Source organism: Mastomys coucha, unplaced genomic scaffold, assembly GCF_008632895.1.
Source record: "Mastomys coucha isolate ucsf_1 unplaced genomic scaffold, UCSF_Mcou_1 pScaffold19, whole genome shotgun sequence".
In the NCBI taxonomy this organism is placed as follows: Eukaryota; Metazoa; Chordata; class Mammalia; order Rodentia; family Muridae; genus Mastomys; species Mastomys coucha.
In genome coordinates, this window is record NW_022196901.1 from 21,360,995 (window position 1) to 21,385,739 (window position 24,745).

General features: G+C 41.3%; 1 long non-coding RNA gene across 1 annotated transcript in view; it reads left to right on the top strand.

The window, feature by feature from the left end:
• Positions 1-18,305: 18,305 nt before the first annotated feature.
• Positions 18,306-24,745, top strand: part of LOC116097429 — a 51,350-nt gene continuing 44,910 nt past the window's right edge. Inside the window, exon 1 of the long non-coding RNA XR_004121425.1 lies at positions 18,306-18,365. This is a non-coding gene — a long non-coding RNA (uncharacterized LOC116097429). The remainder of the gene's footprint in view (positions 18,366-24,745) is intronic.

Below are 24,745 nucleotides of genomic sequence, written 5' to 3' on the forward strand. Positions count from 1 at the left end.
AGCAAACCCCAATCATCCTGCCCACACAGCATCAGCTTTGAAAATGAGAGCCTGGGGAGAATGCAGAGGCACAATGAGGACGCAGAAATGTTCCCTCTCCTACCCACTCAACAATTTGAAGGCAGCTCTTGAATGCTTCTATAGGTGAATTCCCCTTGCTTGCATTAGAACTGAAGTTGTATAAGTCCCAGATCATGGAAATGCCAGCTCGAAACCATGGAATGTGAGGAGACCATGAAAAGACACTGGACCTGGCTCGGGCATCAGCAGGCACTCACAAATATGGTTAAATCTAGAGTTTGCCTAGATAAAGTCGAAATATAATGATCAAAATCTACCAATGCCAGGTGGTTCTGTAGGTGCAGTTCTCTAAGTGTTCGTCGAGATTTAATATCTACCTGAAGGCTCTGTCAGGTTCAATGGAGAGTAGCCACCTCCACGCCCTAGATGTGCTTGAGGTTTTGCACATATAAGACAAGAATGGAGGTAATGTGTATAACACTTGAATTGGCTTTAGACTAGCTATTACCTATGTGTCCTTCTAAAATTTATTTATTTTACATGTATAAGTGTTTTGCCTGCATGTTTGTATGTGCGCTTCGTGCATGCATGTCTGCATATGCAGCTTGCACAGCCTGGTACCACAGGGCTCAGAAGAGCGCATTGCCTCTCTAAGAACTGTAGTTATGGGTGGTTTCATGCTATCATGTGGGTGCTGGAAACTGGACCTAGATCCTTTGTATGAACAGGAACTTCTCTTAGCCACTGAGCCCTTTCTACAGTCTTTATGAATTATTTTGAACAGTGGCTGGCATGTTAAGTACTATAGAACATTAGTAATTATTGTAACCATTAATACCTAAAATATTAATACATTTCAATGAGTTCCATGTATTAAACAAATTTTCATAATTAGTCATTATAATACATTATAATTAGTTACTACACTATAAACAACTATAACTCTATGTTATATAGTAATATAATTGAAATAATTTCTGAAATTCTATAATACTAATTACATGTCATATAGTAATTAATATTAAATACACATATTTATGCAAACAAAAGGATTGACTTTAAATGATGAGATAAAGTTAAATGTAATTCATGATGCCTTTTACTAGCATCTCAGCATACAGATGAGCTGACATGTGAACTCATGGGAATGCACACATTGCAGTCTGGATGTCATTCCTGTCAGGGTGAATGAATGTAAGACCATCTCCTGGAGCACGGGAACCCTCTGACACACCACATTCCAGCACAAACTGACTCTCTCCTTAAAGGTCACCAGTTATCAATAGATACAGACCCCCAGCGAGGGAGTCACACAAGAAACTTCTTAACTTTGTTTGGGCCTCACAGTCTCTCTGACAGATACTCAACACAGGCAGCAGCAGTCAATTTTAGATGGATGTAGGCGTGTACCCATAAATTGTTATTGACAAAAGCAGAAGCAAGAGTTGTATTTTTCCTAGAGGGCAGAGTCTGGGTGAGCAGGTGAAGATGACAGGCTTGGAGCCCTGCCACTGGCCTTAACAGTGAACTTCGCATCTCTGGGGGCTAAGCAGAACCCTTAGAACTCATTGACAGTCTTTAAGGATTCTCAGTCACGTAAGTGAATCTAGACACAGACTGGCACAGGCCTTCCTGAAGCTCAGATCTAACTACCAATATTCTACTTCTTGGTGAATGAAGGTCAACACATTTATTCTGGAAGCTTGAAAATAATTTGAAAATCACTATGATGTCAGCAAGTATAGAAGAAATTGAAACAGGGATTGAAAGCAGAGCATTGAGATGGCGAGTTCACAGTAACCATGTTCTAATAAAGTGTGCTGAGAAGTTCACAGAGGTGAGTGAGGCTGCTAAGCATATTCTTCGTGGTGAAATGCCCATTTTATATAAAGAAAGTAGGAAGTGGGTTGGCAGCAGAGTTCTGACAACCAGAGGCTCATTGAAAATCTCTGATTTTAACTCCATGTGGGATAAATGTGTATATGCCTATAGATGTGGAAATCACTAGATTCATTAGTAGCATAAAATATTATGTAAGTGTCTCTTTAGACATAATAAGCTGGCCATGGTGGCACATGCCTTTAATCTCAACACTAGGGAGACTGGGATGGTCAGGTCTCTGAGTTCTAGACCAGTCTGGTTTACAAAGTGTGGAACAGGCTAGCAAGAACTGCATAGTTAGGCCCTATCTTTTTTTTTTTTTTTTTTTGGTTTTTCGAGACAAGGTTTCTCTGTGTAGCCCTGGCTGTCCTGGAACTCACTCTGGAGACCAGGCTGGCCTCGAACTCAGAAATCCACCTGCCTCTGCCTCCCAAGTGCTGGGATTAAAGGCTTGCGCCACCACCGCCCGGCTAGGCCCTATCTTAAAAACAAAACAAGCAAACAAATAGGAGCATACACTCACAAGTCCGTGCCTAAATTCTCAGACCCATGTGCACACCCAAACATCCAGGGAGAGAGAATTGTCCAGCTGTTATGTATTCAAAAACCATTCTGATCTTGTTGGTGGAATCCTTTTTCTTTTCAGGATGTCATCGCCTGAAAGATCCTAAGCTGAGCTTTCAGCAAGCTACTCCTCTGCTCTGATAGCCCCAGCTGACACCACAGGTGGAGACATCCCTACTACAAAGTGTAGGCTCAGAGTTGAGGCCATGCTGTGCAGAAGACTGTGTGAGGCCCATAATGATGAGTTCACTGGTGTAGAGGCATCCTAGGGAAGGAGGGAGATCAGCAGTGTATACATAAACACAGTGAGTATAATATCTGCACACAGTATAATAATGTCATGCAGTTAATTTGATGACAGGTGGCTGTATGGTTTCTCCTGGATGATGTTGGTGTCAGAAGCTCAACACTCCCTCTGATATTGGCAGTGAAATCCAGGCTAGTTTTCATGAAGAACAGAGTACAATGTTGTATCTGTGTACATCCCTGATACTGGCATGTGTGGTGTTCATCTCTGTTGCTATGATAAAATAATCCCAACAAAAAGCAACACCGAGGAGAAAGGCTTTGTTCCAGCTTACAGTTCTAGATTACAGTTCATCATTGTGGACAAATGGAGGCAGGAACTTCAGACATCTAGTTACATCACACCCACAGTCAAGAACAGAGAGAAATGGATGTGTGCATTCTCATTTGCTTGCTTGTGTTCAGATCAATATCTCCACTCCTGTGAACCCACAGTAGCCCAGGTGTGATCATATCATTTAATTTAATTAAGACAATTCCCCACAGACACACAAGTCAAACCAATGGTGAGTGTCATTTAAACTTGCTTTCCAAGGCACTTAAAGAAAAGAATATTTGTTTTGGTTTATACTTTAAAGACGTACAGTCCTTCACAGCGTGGGGTGGGTGGGGAAAGGATGGTGGCAGGAATATGAGGCAGCTTCACACTGCATCTGCAGTCAAGGAAGCAGAGAGAAGAATGCTGGTGCTCACCTTGCTTTCTTTGTCATTTTATTCTGTCAAGTGTCCTAATGTGAGGGATAATATTGTCATGTTTAGGGTGGATCTTTTGCTTAAGTTAAGCCTTCCTGGAAACATTTGCATAAACATGCCCAGAGCTGTGTCTCCTATGTGATTCCAAATCCAGAAAAGTTGATTCTGATGGTGAGCCACCTCCTGTGACTATTGAAAGGCATGTTAAGCAACTCGGGGGAGGGGGGTTCCAAAGGAAAGGGTTTAGTGATGTCACAGAGTGTGGCACTCTGTCCATACCACCTTCTCAGCAGTGGATGTGTCCTCACTGAACACTCACACACATCCAATGACCCTCACTATATGTGTCCATTTTCTAATTCTTTCTGTATACCTTTCTCTAAAACTCCTCCTCCTCTTCTTTACAAAAATTTCAAGTTATACCTTTGCCAGCTTTTTTTTCCATAGGTAAATATTTCTTTCTTTTCTTTTTTTTTTTAATATTTTCTGTTTTTTTTTATTGGATTTTTCTTTATTTACATTTCAAATGTTTTTCCTTTTCCAGGTCTCCCCTTCAAAAGCCTCCTATCCCATCCCCTTCCCCTGCCTCTGTGAGGGTGATCCACCACCTACCCACCCACTCCCATCTTCCTGCCCTGGCATTCCCCTACATTGAGGCATTGAACAACCTCAGGCCCAAGGGCCTCTTCTCACACTGATGTCTAACAAGGTCATCTTCTGCCACATATGTGGCCAGTGTCATGGGTCCCTCCACGTGTATTCATTGGTTGGTGGTCCAGTTCCCATGAACTCTGGGGGTCTGATCTGTTGACACTATTGCTCCCTCCATGGGGCTGCAACCCCCCTCAGCTCCTTCAGTCCCTTCTCCAACTCCTCCATCAAGAACCCCCGTGCTCAGTCCAATGGTTGGCTGTGAACATCCACCTCTGTATTTGTCAGGATCTGGCAGAGCCTCTCAGGAGGCAGCCATATCAAGCATCCACTGCAAGCACTTCCCAGTATTCACAATAGTGTCTGGGTTTGGTGGCTCTATATGGAATGCATCCCCAAGTGGGGCAGTCTCTGGATGGCCTTTCCTTTAGTCTCTGATCCACACTTTATCTCCATATTTTCTCCTGTGAATACTTTGTTCACCCTTTTAAGAACCACTGAAGCGTCCACATTTTGGTCTTCCTTCTTCTTAGGCTTCATATGGTCTGTGAATTGAATCTTGGGTATTCTGAACTTTTGGACTAATGTACACTTATCAGTGAGTACATTCCATGTGTGTTCTTTTGTGACTGAGTTACCTTACTCAGGATGATATTTTCAAGTTCCATCCATTTGCCTGCAAATTTCATGAAGTCATTGTTTTTAATAGCTGAGTAGTATCCCATTGGGTAAATGAACCATATTTTCTGTATCCATTTCTCTGTCAAGGGACATCTGGGTTCTTTCCTACTTCTGGCTATTATAGATATGGCTGCTATGAACATAGTGGAACATTTGTCCTTATTACATGTTAGAGCATCTTCTGGGTATATGCCCAGGAGTGGTCCAACTTTCTGAGGAATCATCAGACTTATTTCCAGAGTGGTTGTATCAGTTTGCAATCCCACCAGCAATGGAGGAGTGTTCCTCTTTCTCCACATCCTTGCCAGCATCTGCTGTCACCTGAGTTTTTGATCTTAGCCATACTGACTGGTGTGAGGTGGAATCTCAAGGTTGTTTTGATTTGCATTTCCCTGATGATTAAGGATGTTGAACATTTCTTTAGGTGCTTCTCAGCCATTCAGTATTCCTCAGTTGAAAATTATTTCCTTAGCTTTGTACCCCATTTTTTAATAGAGTTACTTGATTCTCTGGAGTCTAACTTTTTTGAGTTCTTTGTATATATTGGATATTAGCCTTCGATTGGATGTAGGATTGGTAAAGATCTTTTCCAAATCTGTTGGTTGCCATTTTCTCCTATTGACAGTGTCTTTGTCTTACAGAAGATTTGCAATTTTATGAGGTCCCATTTGTCAATTCTTGATCTTAAAGCATAAGCCATTGGTGCTCTGTTCAGGAAATTTTCCCTGTGCTCATGTGTTCAAGACTTTCCCCCACTTTCTCTTCTGTTAGATTCAATGTATCTGGTTTTATGTGGAGGTCCTTGATCCACTTGGACTTGAGCTTTTTACATGTAGATGAGAATGGATCAATTTGCATTTTTCTATATGCTGATCTCCAGTTGAACCAGCACCACTTGTTCAAAATGCTATCTTTTTTCCACTGGATGGTTTATCTCCTTTGTCAAAGATCAAGTGATCATAGTTGTGTGGGTTCTTTTCTGAGTCTTCAGTTCTATTCCATTGATCTACCTGCCTGTTATTGTAGGCATACCATGAAGTTTTTATCACAATTGCTTTGTAGTACAGCTTGAGGTCAGGGATGGTGATTCCACCAGCAGTTCTTTTATTGTTGAGAATAGTTTTGCTATCCTAGGTTTTTTTTATTCCAGAAGAATTTGCAAATTGCTCTTTCTAACTCTGTGAAGAATTGATTTGGAATCCTGATGGGGATTGCGTTGAATCTGTAGATTGCTTTCAGCAAGATGGCCATTTACTATATTAATCCTGCCAATCCATGAGCATAGGAGATCTTTCCATTTTCTAAGATCTTCAATTTCTTTCTTCAGAGACTTGAAGTTCTTGTCATACAGATCTTTCAGTTGCTTAGAGTCACACCAAAGTATTTTATATTATTTGTGACTATTGTGAAGGGTGTTGTTTCCCTAATTTCTTTCTCAGCCTGTTTATCTTTTGTGTAGAGGAAGGCCACTGATTTGTTTGAGTTAATTTTATATCCAGCTACTTTGCTGAAGTTGTTTACCAGCTGTAGGAGTACTCTGGTGGCATTTTTGGGTAACACTGAAGTATACTATCATATCATCTGCAAATAGTGATATTTTGACTTCTTCCTTTTCAATTGTCTAATTGCTCTAGCTAGAACTTCAAGTACTATATTGAATAAATAGGGAGAGAGAAGGCAGCCTTGACTAGTCCTTGACCTTAGTGGGATTACTTCAAGTTTCTCTCCATTTAGTTTGATGTTGGCTACTGGTTTGTTGTATATTGCTTTTACTATGTTTAGGTATGGGCCTTGAATTCCTGATCTTTCCAAGATGTTAACATGAAGGGATGTTGAATTTTGTCAAATGCTCTTACAACATCTAATGGAATGATCATGTGGTTTATTTCTTTGAGTTTGTTTATGTAGTGGATTACATTGATAGATTTCCATATCTTGAACCATCCCTGTATCCTGGAATAATGCCTACTTGATCATAGTTAACGATCATTTTGATGTGTTCTTGGGTTCAGTTTGGGAGAATTTTATTGAGTATTTTTGTATTGGTATTCATAAGGGAAATTGGTTTGAAGTTTTCTTTATATTGCTGGGTCTTTGTGAGGTTTTGGTATCAGTGTAACTGTCTTCATAGAACAAATTGGGTACTGCTCCTTCTGTTTCTATTTTGAGAATACTCTGAAGAGTATTGGTATTAAGTCTTCATTGAAGGAACCCATGCCAATGGTCAGGAGCACTTCCTGGGTATCTGGGTTCCTCTGGTCCCAGTTAATTCCGGTGTTGGGACAGATGATGTGTTCTCCCCACCTCTGGTCCTATGATCCTAGGCATGTTTTTTGTTGAAGATATTTACTGGCCCTTTAAGTTGAGAATCTTTACTCTCTTCTATATTTATTATCCTTTGGTTTGATCTCATTGTGTCCTGGATTTCCTGGATCTTTTGAGTTAGGAGCTTTTTGCTTCTTGCATTTTCTTTGACTACTGTGTTAAAGTTTTCTATGGTATTTTCTGCACCTGAGATTCTCTCTTCTATCTCTTCTGTTTTGTTGGTGATGCTTGCATCTATGACTTTTGTCTCCCTTTGTGATTTTGTTATTGTTTCTATTTCCATTTTTAGATTCTGGATGGTTTTGTTTGACTCCTTCACCTGTTTGGCTCTGTTTTCCTGTAATTCTTTAAAGGATTTTTGTGTCTCCTCTTTAAGGGCTTCTACCTGTTTACCTGTGTTCTCCTATATTTCTTTAAGGGAGTTATTTATGTCCTTCTTAAAGTCCTCTATCATCACCATGAGATGTGATTTTAAATCAAGAGTCCTGCTTTTCTGGTTTGTTGGGGTATATAGGGCTCTCTATGGTGGGAGAACTGGATTCTGATGATGCCAAGTGGCCTTGGTTTCTGTTGCTTATATTCTTGTCCTTGCTTCTAGTCATATGGTTATCTCTGGTTTAAGCTGGTCTTGCTGTCTGTAACTGTTTCTTGTCCCTCTGTGCTCAGAGGTGTGTTGGTGCTTGTGCGAAATCAGCTCTATCCCAGTGGTATTTGGGTATGGAGAGTTGTGGTAGAGGATCAGCTCCAGATACTGCGGCCCAGAATCAGCTCTGAGTGCAGAGGGAAAGCAGAAGGCTGCTGTCCGAGGCTGTTCCTCAGTCCCGGTGTGCTGAGCTTTCTGGTTGGTTCCCAGAACAGAAGTCGTGGTCTTACCTGTGCCCACAGGCTTGTCCACACTCCTGAGAGGCCATATTTGGGTATGGAGCATTGTGGCACAGGATCAGCTCCAGGAGCAGAGGGGCTCTCTTCCAGCTTTCTACGTACTGAGCCAAGCCACCATTAGGCACCCATGCATTATTGTAAACTCTTGCTTTGTTAAATCTCCTATGGCAGTAACAAATGGGCAGTTTAGTAGTGCTTCAAGTTTTATCTAATGAGAGGTCTTTTTCTCCTTATCTTTAGGTTGGTCCTGAGCAGACCTGCAATACTTGTCAATACCAGCACACAGTTAGATATCCCTATAAGCTAGGCTTGAGGTTTTGTGTCCTAAACCAATGGAGCATAATAATGCCGCTAGTACATGGATGGAGGAAAGGCAGTTACAGTGAAGGAATAGAAAAGACATACTTATGTTCCTTAATCAAACACACCCAAACCTGTCCAAGGTACGACTTATACACCATTCTACTCATGGAAGATTACTGAAAGGGGTTACAACCTTCAGCCATGTAACATGCAGCTGGTGATAAAGCACAGGCTGAGCTCCTGGACCTAGTTAGATATTCAGGCTCTACCAGCATGTATCTTTAGATGGATTCCTGGCTTTGCCTGTGACTCCACTTACCTTTGTATTTTCCACAGACACCTCAAGGATCATCCAGATTGTGATCCACATACTGCTTTTCCAGAAGTCTACAGTTCCTGCAAATCTGTCACCTTCAACGCTGTCACTTCTACAGCATAGTTAGGCTTAAACAACGACATCCAGCTGTGCTTAGCCCTGCCTTCCAAATGCTCAAAGGTGCCCTAAGAACTCTGCTCTTCCTTATTTCTGATGATAGCTATGGGGCTTGAGGCAGGTGGCAGCAGCTTGCCTTGGAACTTGGCTCATTAGCTTTCCCAAAACATCTCTAGGGAGGTAGGTTCTGATTTTGGGTGGAATTCATCTCTCACTCTCTGGACTGCATACACTGCACAAATATAGGTGTTGCCAGACAAATGTAATTTGTGGAGCAGTGTGGTGTTCTGTGGACTGCAAAGAAAACCAAAGTTTTAGAAAGCACGGTGTATGAGAAAAAGAATTATACAAGACTGTGATAGTCTACTACATTGGCCTGGGCAGAGCAAAACAAACTACTTCTGATTTGCCTTGAAAAATAATATGCAGAAAAAAGTAGGCTACATACTGGATGCTGAGGGCTGTGTTGATAGAAATAGCTTCCACGTGGAGCAGGATGTTTGGAGTCACCACCTACTTCTGTCTGTAGATATGACTCAAGATTCATAATGGCCACATGGGAGAAGCCAGGGGTTATATGGAGGCAATACAGCAGGCATCACATGCAGTATTTTTTAGGTTGATATTAAACTCAGTATTTCTCCCAGGAGCATCTTCTGTAATTTAAGGGGAGAAATTCTAGTGGTTGCTACGTAGCTCTCTGTATCACACCCACCTTTGGCCCTTGTAGTCAGGAAACAAAAGTGAAATTCTGCTAGGAGGTCAGCAGACCTCTTCCTGTTATAATCAGGACCTGGGCTTATGGTGAGGAGTGTTTTGGATAATCTGAGCCCACTGAAACTTAGATCTCACAATTCATAATTCATGTGCTTAGCACCCCTCAGTGGGGAAGCTCGTGGAGTTACTTGGTCTCGTAGAATACACCTGCCATGCTGAGGTTGGCAGCACCATTCATGTGTATGATTCCACATAGCCGTTGCAGCCAATACTGATAACCCTTCAGCAATCAGAGCATTAGCAGAGATATCACTGAAAGGGATGCTGGTCCTTCATGCATCATTTCCCATCTTTGTGAGTGAGCATTGTGAGTTCCTTTAGTTTGCCCTGTACACTCCACAGATTTGGCCTAGGAAAATGGTTAGATTTTTGTCATGAGATGAAAGGTTCTTTGTCATTTTACCTCATCCACAACCCTATTATTTCTAGACATAGAGCAACATTGTGTTTTTGTGTCACTGGGGACTGGCTGAGAGTTTATGATGATATCTTTGGGCTCACCCAGTGCATTGCGGGACACATCACCTTCATTATACCCAGATGGATGCTGGTTTCTTAGGAACTAGACAATGGTGTACAGCAGAGCTGCTCATTCTCCCCCTACCCCCATAGAGGCAGTGTCCAGAGCAGCTTATTTGCTCTGACCTCTTTCTGTTGGGCTAGAATTAATGCTTAAAGATATAGCCATGATATTAGATCATGGATCCATCCTCTGTATGCTGGCAGGTTTCTAAGTTCTCTGTATCTGTTTCTCAAGTTATTAATTTGGACTGAGGCATGTGGAGCACCCTGCACATTAGATGAGTAATTCTCTCTCACAAAAGATTTGTGTTTTCTGGTCCACAGGTTCTGGCTACCCTCAGCCATACATACTTCTCTTGTTCAACCTCCACCTCCAACCAGCCCCAGAGAAACACTACTCAGTTCTCTGGTTGTCTCTAGATGGTACATATGTGTTATGAGTATGCCTCACCTATGATTATAAAGTTATGTTCCTGAGATAAAGTGCCAGGGTGACACGAATTTCCTTTAATAGATATTTACCTCCTGAATCCTATCCTATCTTCTATGGGAAATAGCACCTGAAATTCACTAATTACCACCTCTGCCCTGCCAGACACAGTAATTTTTGCTGTCTCCCAATATTTCAAAACCGTATTTCAATCCCTAATTTATGGTGAGAAAACAGAAGTTTAGTGGTTTAAGTTATATCACCAAGTTTGGGGGCTGATAGCGGGCAGCATTGTGAGTTTTAGTCTCACATCAAAGAGCTCCATTCTATTAGATCTGCAGTCTGGAGGGAAGGAAGGAAGGCACAGAGAGGCAGGGACAGGAAATCTGTCTTCCATGCTGCAAAATGAAGGCAAAGTATGGAGATGTGGCAATGTTGGCTCTCTCCTTTGCTCAGATAACTTTTCTGTAAATTGTTTCCTGGCCACAGTAGGAAGTGATGTCATGCAAGATTTACTATCAGATTGCATTCTGAGAAAAACTGTGGTCCCAGCTTCACTATTTGGGAAAAAAGCCTTTTAAAAAGAGTAACTGATTGTTTAAAATTTGCAACACTTCCACTGTGGTGTGAACGTGAACCATCTCTATAGGCTCAGGTGTCTGACCACTTGGTCCCTACTTGATAGTGTTGTTTGGGGACATATAGAAGTTTTAGGAGTATATCTCTATTAGCAAAAGTGGATCAGTGTGGCCATCTTCAACCCATATTCATCTGTAGTAGAAACAACAGGAAGACACAGACAGACCAATATAATTCCCAACATTTTTCTTTTTTTCCTTTCGCTTATTTATTTATTTATTTATTTATTTATTTGAGACAGGGTTTCTCTGTGTAGCCCTGGCTGTCCTGGAACTCACTCTGTAGACCAGGCTGGCCTCGAACTCAGAAATCCACCTGCCTCTGCCTCCCAAGTGCTGGATTAAAGGTGTGTGCCACCATTGCCAGGCCGTTTTTCTTTCTTTTAAGTCTTATTAATTCTTTGAAACTTTCATACATGTTTCCTATTTGTCTTGGTCATATGTACCCCTCCCCCTCCAACCCTTTTCCAGACTCTCCTATCCTATCGCCTTCCCAATTTCATGTTCACATTTAATAATTAAAAAAAAACAAAATTAATCTACTGTGTCTCAGTTGTGATAAACGTATGGGCATGAGTGTGGGATCATCTGTGGGTTGTGAAGACTCTGCCACTAGCCATGCTTTTATACAAAAGAAATTCTCCCTTAGAAGCCACCAATAGCTGCTTGGAATGGATAGAGTGGGCAAAGCAATGCTTTGCTGACTTATTTGGTCTCTGTTTCTTCCCTGGACTTTCATCCAATTATGACTTGCTTACCAGTTCTTTCTGCCACACCTACCAGAACCACTTTCATCTTCACTAGCATCTCACTGTTTCTCATTTGTACCTTATCTATTCATTCTTTAGTCCCCTCCAGGGCTGCTCTGATCCTGAAGTGCCCCTACTCATAGCAGGATCTGCCAGTCCCCATGGTACAGCTCAGAAGGTTACCTAACACCCTTCTGTGCTCTAGACAACCACCAGCAACAACCCACATGGGCTTTGAAAACCTTTTTCAGTGTTAACAGTTTATGATCTTAGCTCAAACACCTCATACCTTGCATCTTTACTTTGTTTCAGTTTTGGAAAGCCCATCATTGTAAAGTACAGTTTGTGATGTTTATGACTCCTGGTGTGATTGGTGGCATATACTTCTTGGCCATGTAAGCAAGGAAAGAAGAGCCAAGTCACATGCAGACTGAGGTAATATAGACAGCATTTAGACATTTTATTCAAAATATTTAGTGAATAACATGCACAGATGTCTGTAACTAGTTTGCAGAAAGTGTTAGCAGAATACCGACTCTTGTGACTCAGACTAGACTGGTTGATATGAACAACACAGCTGGTACAGCTCTTTGGTAACGTGTCAATGGTGTCATGCTTGACATTAATTCCTCCCTCCACCTTGGGGAAGCTGGTTTGTCTTAGTTTCCTGTAAACTCCAACTCTAGCTCTCTGTATTCCTTACCTCTCTGTTGCTGTGATAAAATATCATGGCCAACTTATAGAAGAAAGAGTTCAACTGAGCATAAGGTTCTAAAGGGTTAAAGTCCATCTTAGAAGGGGGCATGACAGCAGGACCAGAGGCTGAGAGCTTCATCATCATGAGCCATAATCATAAGTAGAGAATAAACTGCAAGTGTCTGGAAGATTTTAATATCAAGACCTATTCCTGGTGATGCACTTTCCCCAGTTAGGCTGTGCCACCTAAATCCACACACACAACATCACCAACTGGAACCCAGCCCTCAAAGGACTATGGGGAACATTTCTCATTCAAGGTGCTGCATCTTTTAAACAAGCATCTCAACCCTCTGAATCTCTGTTCCTCTATCAGTGCTACATTAAAACCAAAATAGGACAGTACTGTTTCTTAGCCATGGTTTCTGGAATAATCCTTCGGCTAGATCCTAGGTTTTCTTCTATAGGAAATATAGTACATAACTGCTTTCACTATGTCAATTTCAGAGCCTGTGGCCACCCTGTAAGGGTAGACATTTTAGAAGGCAAGCCCTACAATCTCAGTTTACAGCTGATCATACCTTCCTCATGTCCCCATTAACATTAGCCCATGGGCATGGAATATGCCTCTCTCCCTGGCAAAACTAGATAAACCACAGGCTGTAGACAGAACCAACTAAATATCAGATTCCAAAAATGTAGCTGTGTCTAATGGTTACAAGCTCATTCTGACTAAAAAGGGGAAAGAAAATGTCTCATCAGTAGAAAACATTCTTCTCTTAAAAAAAAAAATCCTTGCTGCTCTGTCAACAATTATATTGTGCCAACATATTAGTTAAAGTTGGTTTATAGATCTGTTGTCTAAGACACATTAACACAATTAGCATGTATAATTTGAGAAAACATAATTTTCTACTTACTTCAATCATTTTGTGGGGTTTCTCTCTTTGGGAAGGGATAATAATAGATCACATACAGTGTTACACAGAACTCGTGTACTTCAGTTGTGCCTGGGACAGGCCTAAAAACCTGATCACAGAACTGAGGCATACACTTCAAAAGGAGTCAGCCTCCTGAGGTAGTCAGTCACTGACATCTCCTAACTCAGAGGTGTTCCAGATTGATCTTTGCTATAGTCCGTGGAGAGATCTGCATGCTTTCTTTATTCAGGCATAAAGGTGCCCTAAGAAATATTTCGTTATAGCTAACACTGAGATTGAACATTATTTCCTGGCCTTCACAGTGCTTCAATAATCCTATTAGATTTCCTAGCTGTAATTAGCTGAGAATTTTTACTAAGAAGCTGTCTTACCAGACAGGGTGTCTCAAGAGTTAGAGACAGCAGTTAGGCACTTATTATCAGAGCAATCTCACACAGAAAGAAAAACTATTTTACTGCCAGTGAGAAATTAGAAGTTATAGGGCTTCCCCCACTAATTATTTATGTTACAGCCAAGGAATGCTAAAATACAACCTTCAGCTACTTGCCTCAGACAGACCCTGAGAGTTTACCTTGGGGCTGTCAGAACAACCTAGCCCAAGAAGAAGGACACCACTGCTCCTCCGCCTTGCACCTGGCTGTTTGATTTTACTGACCTTGATGTTGCCATCTCTTGCCTATGTGACTTCTGTAGTTTGCCCTGTTTTCTGTATACTATATAAGCCTGATTTCTACTTTGTACAAATTGCGTTCAGTTACAGCACTCCCTTGTATTTGTTTCTGTTTGTCATTTCTTCACCAACGCCTTGTCTACCTGACTAGGACACTGAGAGAGGCCCGGACTGGCCAGCCTGTGGCAATACAGCCACATCCCACAAGAAAATGTCCTCCCCACCCCAGTAGCCATCAATTGCCAATAGCTCTTAAGCTAGGAGTGGGCCTCCATGTGCCCCTCCTCCACCCATGCTTGAATGCTGATTGGCTTGTTCTTGTGTGGCTCTTGTGCAGAACCACCACTGCTATGAGTTTATAGGTACAGTAACCATGTATTATTCAGAAGACATTATTTCCCAGCAGCCTTCTCCATCTGTCTTAGGCAGGGTTTCTATTCCTGCACTAACATCATGACCAAGAAGCAAGTTGGGGAGGAAAGGGTTTATTCAGCTTACTTCCACATTACTGTTGATCACCAGAGGAAGTCAGGACTGGAACTCAAAGTCAGGAAGCAGGAGCTGATGTAGAGGCCATGGAGGGTTGGTCCTTACTGGCTTGCTTCTCCTGGCTTGCTCAGCCTGCTCTCTTATAGAGCCCAAGACTTCCAGCCCAGGGATGGCACCACCCACAAGGGGCCCTACCCCCTTGATCACTAGTTGAGAAAATGCCCCACAGCTGGACCTCATGGAGGCACTTCCCCAACTGAAGTTCCCTTCTCTGTGATAACTCCAGCCTTCGTCAAGTTGACACACAAAACCAGCCAGTACACCATCCCATCCTCCTGTTCCTAGATTCTTTTTTCTTCTGTTTCTAGACTATTCTATGAGGTTTTCATGCAGTCTTATATTTTAGCTACCCTTCTTTTTGTGACTACCCTCATCTCCATTCTCATTTAAAAATTTCCATCTTTCATCTATTTCCATCCTTTCTTTCTTTCTCTCTTCAACCCCATCTTCCTTTAAACATTTGCACCCTCAGTTCCCCCCTCCTCATATTCCTTCCTATTCCACCCCACCACACTAAAGTCTTTCTTCCCTCAGTATCCCCTCCTCACCACTATTCTGTTTAAACTCTAGTATCTCCCTTCTTCTGTCTGGAAACTTCTTTGACTTCACTTGATACAGAGATGAAGGTTGAAAGGGAGGCTTCATATTTGCATGAAAATAGAAAGTTTGGTCCTACTTATTAATCAGCATTTGGAGAGGAAAGCGTGCAGACACTCCACTGGCAGCATGATATCACATACAGCAGCAGCTTGTTAGGGATCCTTTGGATTCCACTGTCACTTAATAAAAGCAACTACATTGAAATCACACACACCATAGCAGTGGAGTAATTCATTCTGCTTTATGACAAAATTTCTTTGTGTCAAATTAAAGTAATTTGAAGGATGAAGGCACACAGTATTAACTGAGTCTCGGAAATTCAAATTAACATCACACACAGCATGAAATCATACACCCTAGAAGCAGAGAGTTCCAAATCTTGGAAAGGCTTTCAAGGTTATGTATTCAGCCCCCAGAGTCTCAGACTTTACAATAAAGATCTTGACTCCTGTACTCAAGCCCCACACCCCGGACAAGGTGAGACAGCATCCTTGGGGCTTTCTGCACAGGTGATCTTCCTTTCCAAGTAAGAGCAGATCTCCCCACAGAGTCCATGAGAGCCTTGGCACAGAGTGGCAGTTATTGCTTATGTTAATGAAGTGAATCATGACACAAAGCGCAATTTCCATGCTGGTAAATTACAGTAAAGAATGTAACCTCAGCAAAGAATGAGGGCAGAGATGGAAAGCAATCCAGAAGCATAACCCCGGGGTGTGATGTGCAATTAAACATAGCTACAGCAAACAATTTATTACTGTATAAAAATTAAAAAAATAAGTATCTTGCAATATAGCCAGTAAAAATTCTTGATTGAGATTTCTCATTTTACACATGAAAACCAAGCCCTTGCTGCTGGATTCTGAGAGTCTTGATTGTCATTTTCACTGGATTTAGATTTACCCACTAGACACACATCTACGTGTATCCTTGAGGATTAACTGAGGAGGAAAAAAGCATCCTTAGCATGGGTGACCCTATTCTTAGGCTGTGGGGACCAGCCTGAGGTGTTTGCCAATGATGCTATATTAGTATTTTTTTTTATTTATGTGTCAAAATCCCTGGTTAAAAAAACAGCCTAAGGAGAAAAGGGTTTATTTTAGCTTATTCTTTGAGGGTACAGTTTATCAGGCATGGCAGCAGGTACATGGCAGCAAGTTCATGGGGCAGCAGCTGCATGCCCAGTCCAGGTGCAGGGAGTGATAGATGCTGGTGCTCAGCTTGCTTTCTGCTTTATATCCAGCCCAGGATCCAAGCCCAAGGAATGGTGCTACCAAGAGTTTAGTGCCTTCCACCTAAGTTTACCCAATGTAGAAAGTCCCTCACATATGTGCACAAAGGCTTGTCTCCCTGTGATTGACTAGATCATCATATTAACGATATTAATCACCATAAACACTATTCTATTAGGGAACAGAATTAGTTTCATGGGATATTATCCTATTTGTTAACGTTCCAAATGTCTAACTGCATCCATCAAAGCCACAAAGCATCAGGTCAATATGCTAAATACAGACTTCAAAAGAAAAGGCTTGTGGGGCTGCACTGAGTCACACAGTGTTTCCTGATGTAATCAGCCTCTCTGTATCTCCGTTTCCTCAGCAGACACCATAGGATTGATTCAATGGGTGAGTCAGAGAAGCCTCCTAGTACCGAGTCTGGCAAACAGTAGGACTTGATGCTGCTGCCGTAATCTAGACCCGCATGTGTGTTCCCCCTGTTTGTGTGACCTTTGCTGGAATGCGTTTGCTTCCCCTTTGGACACTAATTGCCTTTTCAGATTATGTATCTCATTAAGCTCTATGTATCTTCATTTTCGGGGCTCAGTAGTAATTGAGTGCTCTGTCATTGTTATGTTCAGTATCCTGACAACATTTATTAAAATGAAGCAATTAACTATTGTCTTAAATGGAGTTTAGAGGTAAGGCTCATTAGATTCTAGCTCATTACAATTAACTTAAATGATAAATGCAAAATTATTTCATCCTAGCTTTACCCTGAAAATTGGTTCAATTGGATTTTTCTAGAGTGGCTTTCCTGACTCACCTAACAACAAAGCTAGTTAGGAATATTTTAGAGAAACACAATATTCATTGAAAGGATATTATTTAAAAATGTAAAGCCCTAAGTTGGCTCACAGGGGTCCTTTGCACTGCTAGCATTTGAACCCAAGCTCACCTGGTCCCACAGGTTGCTGTTTAATTGGACTACAAGGCTCTTTGAAGTCTAGAAGAAAACAGGCCCAGGTTTTAAACACTGAACCCTTTGTTTGCATATGAGTTCTCTGCAGGGACAATGGAACAATGGACACATAGGGGAGAACTTTCTCTTTAGGGACTTTCTGCAAGCATGTCAGGGTATTTGATATGAAGCGATTTTCTTTTATGCTAATCAGTTATACAAAATTGCTTTCCCTGGCCCTGGCTCTTTGGTAGACATTCCTGATAATATCAAGAAACCCATCCCACCCCGTCTTCTGAAAGGGAACTGAAAGTGTCATTTGGTCAGGTACAGAACTGGAACATTATGGGTTTTCTCATCCGAAGGGATTGTGTAGTTATTCTAGTGGAATTAAGAAGGGATCCTAACATTTTATCTCCTTTCTATTGTTGAGATAAAACACACTGACAAAAGCAACTTAAGCATTTATTTAGTACAGCACAGCAGGGAAGGCACAGCAGATGGGACTGTAGTCTAAAGAAAGGACTGTGGATGCAGTCTTCCTGTCTCCACTCTTCCACAGTTCAGGACCCCCTGTCTAGGGAATGGTGCCACCCACAGTGAGTGAGCCTTCCTATCGTTATTGATGCAATCAAGATAATGCCCCATAGATATGCTCTGTGGCTATCTCCCAAGTGACTCTAGGATTCTGTCAAGTTGACAGTTACCTTCAACCACCACACTTGTCAAGTTGCAGAATGCATTCAATCCTGACTAATAGTGATTACCTTTGTGTTCCTGCAGCTGCAAAGAGCCTGGCAAAGCTCACTTTTGTGCTCAAAAAAAAAAAAAAATGGAGATGATGTTTGACCTTCCTAGCTGCTGAAATAAATGAGGTAATGAATAAAAAATCTTTAACTCAAGCCCAGGTATAAAAGATATGCAATGGAAGACTGCTCCTTTAACCATTGTCTCACATGGACTATGTTAATAGGTACAATTGGAAAGATATGACAGACTCTTTGAATCGATATAGAGTGTGCATGTGTGTGTCTGTGTCTCTCTGTGTGTGTCTGTGTGTGTGTGTGTGTGTCTGTGTGTGTGTGTCTGTGTGTGTATGTGTGTGTCTGTGTGTGTGTGTCTGTGTGTGTGTGTGTTTAGGCAAGGTCTCATGTAGCCCTAGATGGCCCCAAGCTTGCTATGTAGCTAAGGATGTCTTTCTACTTCGCATATTCCTGTCTCTACTCCCAAAGCGGGTATTACAGGTATGTGCTATCACCTAGTTTAGGAATGCAAATTGAGCCAGCCATTATTAAATTAGTATGGAGGCTTATCAAATATTAAACACAGAACTTTCACATGGTCTACAAAAATCACTGTATAATTTCTATCTCATCACCATTGCAAAATTCCTGACAAAAATAACTTATGGGAGGAATGATTTATTTTGCAGTATAGTCCATGGTGGTGAGAGTGTGGGGGATCCAGAACCCACTGAAGATATAATCTAAAGTCCTGCCATCTAGTGACACAGTTCTTCCAGCTATGCCCTCCCTGAAAGTTCCACAACCTTTATAGGCAGTGTCACCATCTGGGGACTGTGGATATGAGCACCTGAGTCTATGGGAAATATACTTTCAAACCATCATACTCCATCCTAGTGCCTCAGCTGTAGGCTCATGGTCATGTGATCATGGACAATGCTCCCCAGCTCCAGGGTCATTGCTTCCCTGCTTCTCACTGTCTGACAGAATTAGGTGCCTGACTTTGATCCTGCGCATTTTCCACTCTCAGATGTATCCAGTGATCCTGGTTCCTTACACAGAATAAGTGCTGTTAGAAGCTGAGTGCTAAGCATTGTTTTCTGGCTGTGAGAGGACAATTAAATTTCTATAGGCATTTAGCATAATGCTTGTATTAGAATGTATCAGATATTTTTTTCATGATTGGATTTTAATCATGTTTAAAGACAGCTTATAGGAGATGTATATTTATACTTATTAGTATAAACATGTATACAGACACTTATTATTATTATTATTATTATTATTATTATTATTATTATTATTGTTATTATTATTGGGCATCCATGTGTGTATGTTATATGTGTGAGAACATAAGCAAATGGGTGCACACAAGCAGGTCAGAGGGTAACTTTGTAGAACCAGTTATCTCCTTTCACCTTTACCTGTGTCTCCTGGATTCAATTTGGGTCACCAGGTTTTCATGAAAAACCGAGCCATCTTGCCAGCCCCCAAATCCATATTTCTATGTTACTTGTGTTCTACATTCAGTTAAACATTAGACTATATAATGTCACCAACTCTAATCTCTCTCTACACAGATCAATCTAACCTGAGAGTAGATTTTTTAAAAATACAATAAGGAAGTTAACATTCTCTGTGGCCCAAAGAAACATCTTCTCATGACTACAGATAGGAGTAATCTACAACATGAATCTGTCAACATCCAGCATAATGGACAGTGAGCCCCAGTCATCTGCCTGGGTGAGAACAGGGTAGGTTAGGCTACGTGAAAAGCAGTGTGACAATGTCAGCAGCCTAGTGACTACATACTGACCTCTGGTTGGTGTGACATGTCTGTTGAAGCCCAGAAGGAGGGATCTTCCCACTGAAGGCAGCCTTGTGACATGTGCTTCCATGTCTGAGGGAGAAATACAGTAGCCTGAGCATTGGCACCTACAGTGTGTGTGGGGAATGACTGTGACATAGTCACTGATTCTGGGGATACTCTTCACCAACACAAGCAATGTGGCCTGGCCTAACTGGAAGGATGTCCAGGAAGTGAAGCTCCACTAGGGAACCCAGAAAAGGATAAATTAGAATTCTTACAAATAGCCTTAACAAGTTCTGGTGGTGATAAAATATTTAAAAGAACACTAAATGTTTAAAAATGTATACATACATATGTGTATATGATAAGGGGGAGATAGGAGATGCTTATGAGTACAGGTGTGCTCTGAGATGGAAAGTGGTGCTACAGCTGGAGTTATGGGTGGTTATGAGCCACCTAGTATAGCTGCTGGAGACAAAATCTGGGTCCTAAGCATTGAGCTATCTCTCCAGGCACTGTGTTTTGTTTTTTCTTTTCTTTTTTTTTTTTTTACATATTCACATGTGATCATTCAAATGTCTTTTAAAAAGCTTCCTATACTTGGGCACGATTGGCTTAGAAGATTTGGACATGTCTAAGGCTTGATGGGTTTGGAGATGAACATACCACATGACTGTAATCTATCCCCAGCTCTTGGATTTTACCTGCAGATAGTTGCTCTGCCTTTTTTATTGTTACCATGCTGAGATAATCAGCACATTTACCCTCTAGTTGCATTTTTCCTTTAGGATTGCAGTGGGCATTGATTGTATTCATAATTTGTCATGTGCTGGTTGAACTCACTGCGAAGTTAGCTCAGAAAGTTAGGTTGGCCCCCAACTTCAGATCTGGGCTTGTTGTATCAAGTGTTTTCTAAGGTCCTTTGTCTGAAGATGGGCTGGCGCCCCTAACTCTGTGACACAGAGGCTAAAACAGCACAATGGCTAAAACATTGTGTCACTGCAACAGATGATGTCATTTATATCTGTTGCCATTTGTTCTTTATCGTAGAAGCATTATCAGAGTGCATGCTCTTCCCTGTCCTGGGCTCTTTGGAGATTTTGGAAGTTATTGAGTGGATTTAGAATGAGATAAAATTACACATTTGTCTTTTGGCAGTTGTTGGAAAATGAGTTTTTACTGTCTCCTGTTCTATCCCATGGCATGTATACCTTGAGGGAGCCTGTCTCTTTCACTCAGCAGAAACCCTTTAGGATGACGTGAACCTGCAGTGGTCAGGGTGGAGTGAGGAAGGAAGTCACTTTCCAGATCACAGACTCTGTTTAGCTGCAGTTATGCTTCTGGCTCCCTCTGCACAGGGCCAGGCTTCCTCAGGCTCTGTAAATTAGCTCTTGATAATTAGTTATCTACCAATGTCTTCCAGAGTATTTGCACCTGACGGGAGGACTCAGAGAGCTAACAACAGGTATAACTAACCCTTGCAAACTTAATCTCAGGCTCTATAGAGCAAGGTGTGTCAAGTTGATGGCATGAGGGCAGGCTGAAGCTCTAGAACATGTTTGGATAGTGGAGGGAGAAAGGTGGGACTTGAGGATGGAGTGAAGGCGTTGCAGGTAGAGAGAAAAGGGAAAGAAGAAAGGACACAGAGGTGGGGGAGGCCACCATGAGAGGAGATGGACCATGAGCAAGAGGCCAAGAAAAACAGTTAAGTACAAAGGGGTGTTATGTCTGGGTAATAAGTTAGAATAGCTCCAAACTTGTCCAATCTAGGCTATGGCTTATGAATAAAATACCTGGATTATGTGTGTTTTATATGGGGTAGTGGAGTGCATAATTCCCTTTACAGGGTGTACCAGCTGTTTATATATCATTAGCAAAGAGATTTTTTACTGAGCATGTATCATGTTTTATTCTTGATACACTAACCCACACAGTTCTCAGAACTTCAGGTGGATTCTGCAACAGAGTGATACATATTCGTCCAAGAGTAGAGAATGTAATCCAGGAGGCCTATGTTGAGGACTCTTGGTCAGATGCCCTCTGTAACACTAACCAGGACTCCTCAAGGTGATCTTGATTCTCTTCTTAATTGATTTCAAAATGACCTTCTACAAATAGCCCAGAACCTGTCTCCAGGCCCTTCAGAGGTCTTTCTAGTCACACTATATATTCTCATGTGGTTGTATAGAAATGGGAATCAAGACTGGAGTATAGTAACCTAGGATGTATCTCTATTTCAGGATGCTTGTCTGCCATGGGAGAGATCCTGGGTTCCATGTCCTGAGTAAAATACATAAAAGTGATTAGCCCTAACTTGACTCTGACCTTGGTACACAGCAGCCTTCAGTTTTCATCGTTCTCCTTTTAGTTCTTAATGCAATACTATGTCCAGAGAACACCTAATCCTACATGGATTATTCCTCTGCCTGGCAAGTTAGCACAGGAGTACATGGATAAAGAATCCTCATATGATGGGGGCAAGCCCTTGTAGTGCCAAACTTATAAGATGTCACCCTTCTTCACAACTTTGAAAAGCGTATAGGCTTCCCCACAATGTAACTGTGTAAGTAGGAAGGCATACCGTGTAGGATGAATGAGCTGGAAACAGTCCCATTTTAGCCTTTGCTTCCTCTCAGTACCATACATAGGTCCATGGGTACTGCTAAAATCTTTCCCAGGGGAGACATATGAAATGCTTACCCCCTTTCTGAGGCTCCAACTACAAACCAAGGAACACTTCATCATGAAGGCTGTGGAAAAGGAAATATAAACCAAAGTGAGACTCTGGCATTGTTGGGATGGGGTAGATGCAGGGACCTCTAAGCTAGACCATCTTACTTCAACCATTTGTCTCCATTACAAACCTTTGAACTGAGTGATTCCTAGCTCTATTGCTGAGTTCTTAGAAACAAATTTTGTGTCATGGACACAAAGATTAGCATATTATTCATAAAATATATTGATGGCTTTGATTAATAAACTGAGTTCTCCAAAGACCAACTGGTTTGCACAAGGCCACATGAGGAACACATTTCAAGCTACAAGTGAACTTAAATCCTCTAATCAACCTGCAGTTTGCACAGAAGGTAAAAGGTTCTAGAACTGTTAACACAACATAAATGGCATAGCCAAGACACCATAAAAGCACTTGGCTATTATAGAAAGCTCTATAAATCCCACATGTATTATAGATAAGAAGTGAGACAGATGTCATTATATATACTTGAGGAAGTTCTATCCTAATTAGGAGAGAAAATGAGTCCCTAGAAAATTAGGATTCTTATTTTTCAACCTGATCTGTGGCTTCTATGACAGACTTTGTATATGTTTTCAAAGCTATGCAAATATCATCTTGAGTTTGCCAGGGGCTAGCCGCAATGGGGTGGTTCTTCTCTCTTATCAGTTTTTCTTGAGGCAGTAGAGAGGGAAGAGCATAGGTGGAGGATAAGACTTTGTCTTACGAGATTCTGAGGTAGGACTTTGTCTTACTAGAAATTTAGGGTTCCGGTATAATAAAAAGTTTACTTATCTAAGTCTAAGTTAATATGCTATTGTAGCTGACCTGCCTTCTGTGTTTCTCTGAGGCCAGAAACTGCAGTTTCTGGCACTTAGCACCACATCCTAAAACAGCAGGAGATTAAGTAAAGGAATAATTGCTAGAGCTTTTCCCTATAGTCCAGATGCCTCTTGCTTGTCGGGCTAGGGGGAAGTTTGGAGCAATAAACTTCTATTGAACCAGGAGAAGAGAATAACACTCACAGAAGGAAAAACTTTTACATAAGCGAATATGCATAATCTCACATAAATTCATTTACAGATTCATTCATGCTCATTTGTACATTTTTATTAAAACCCAGTTGGGTCCAGCTTGCATGCGTTCTCACAATTACATACTTACACACACATCCATACTTACATATGCATATAAAACAAAAGACTAAGCACAGGTGCAGAAAGAACTCACTCATTCTGGATGCAAAATGAGCTCCAATCTTTATTAAATGGAGAAAGAAAAGACTTCTACCCTTTGAATGCTAAATGAATTAAACCCATGTTTTTAAGAAAAAAGCTTTATTTCTTTAAATAAGATTAAGCCTGCCTTGTCCTTACCATGGGACCTGTTCTGTCCCATGGTAAGGAGAAGCCTGCCTGCTCCTTCTGCTCTCTGCCGCATCTTTTTTCCTCTTTCCCTCTGCATTCTACACATTACTGTCTTAGTATTTTATGTTACCTACAGTTTCTGAGTTATTCTGCTCTGCATTCTCCTTCTAATCTAAAACATGTTTTGGCTAAAAGCTTCTCCTCAGCTCAGTTCCTCTCTCAGCTCAGTTCTTCTCACCTCCGTACCTCTCACCTCAGTCCCCCAGTTCTGACTCTTCTTTTTTTCCTCAGCCCTTAACATCTTTCAGAATACATGATCACATGTTAAAAAGTTCATCAAAAGTTCACACAGAAAATCAAATCATAAATTGAAATAGAAGTTTACAACAGAGAATGTTTACATGCATATCCATTAGGAGTAATTCTCTAGCTAAACATCCATCACTTGTCTCAGCTCCACAGGTTCACCAAAGGTTTAAAACCATAACTAAGTTATTAGTGAAGTTTTGTATAGATAACCCAGTCAATATTTTATCTTCTGTCCTAGCACCTATAATAAATCATTAGTCCCCTTTTTATGACCTTTGGTTAATTGTTTTAC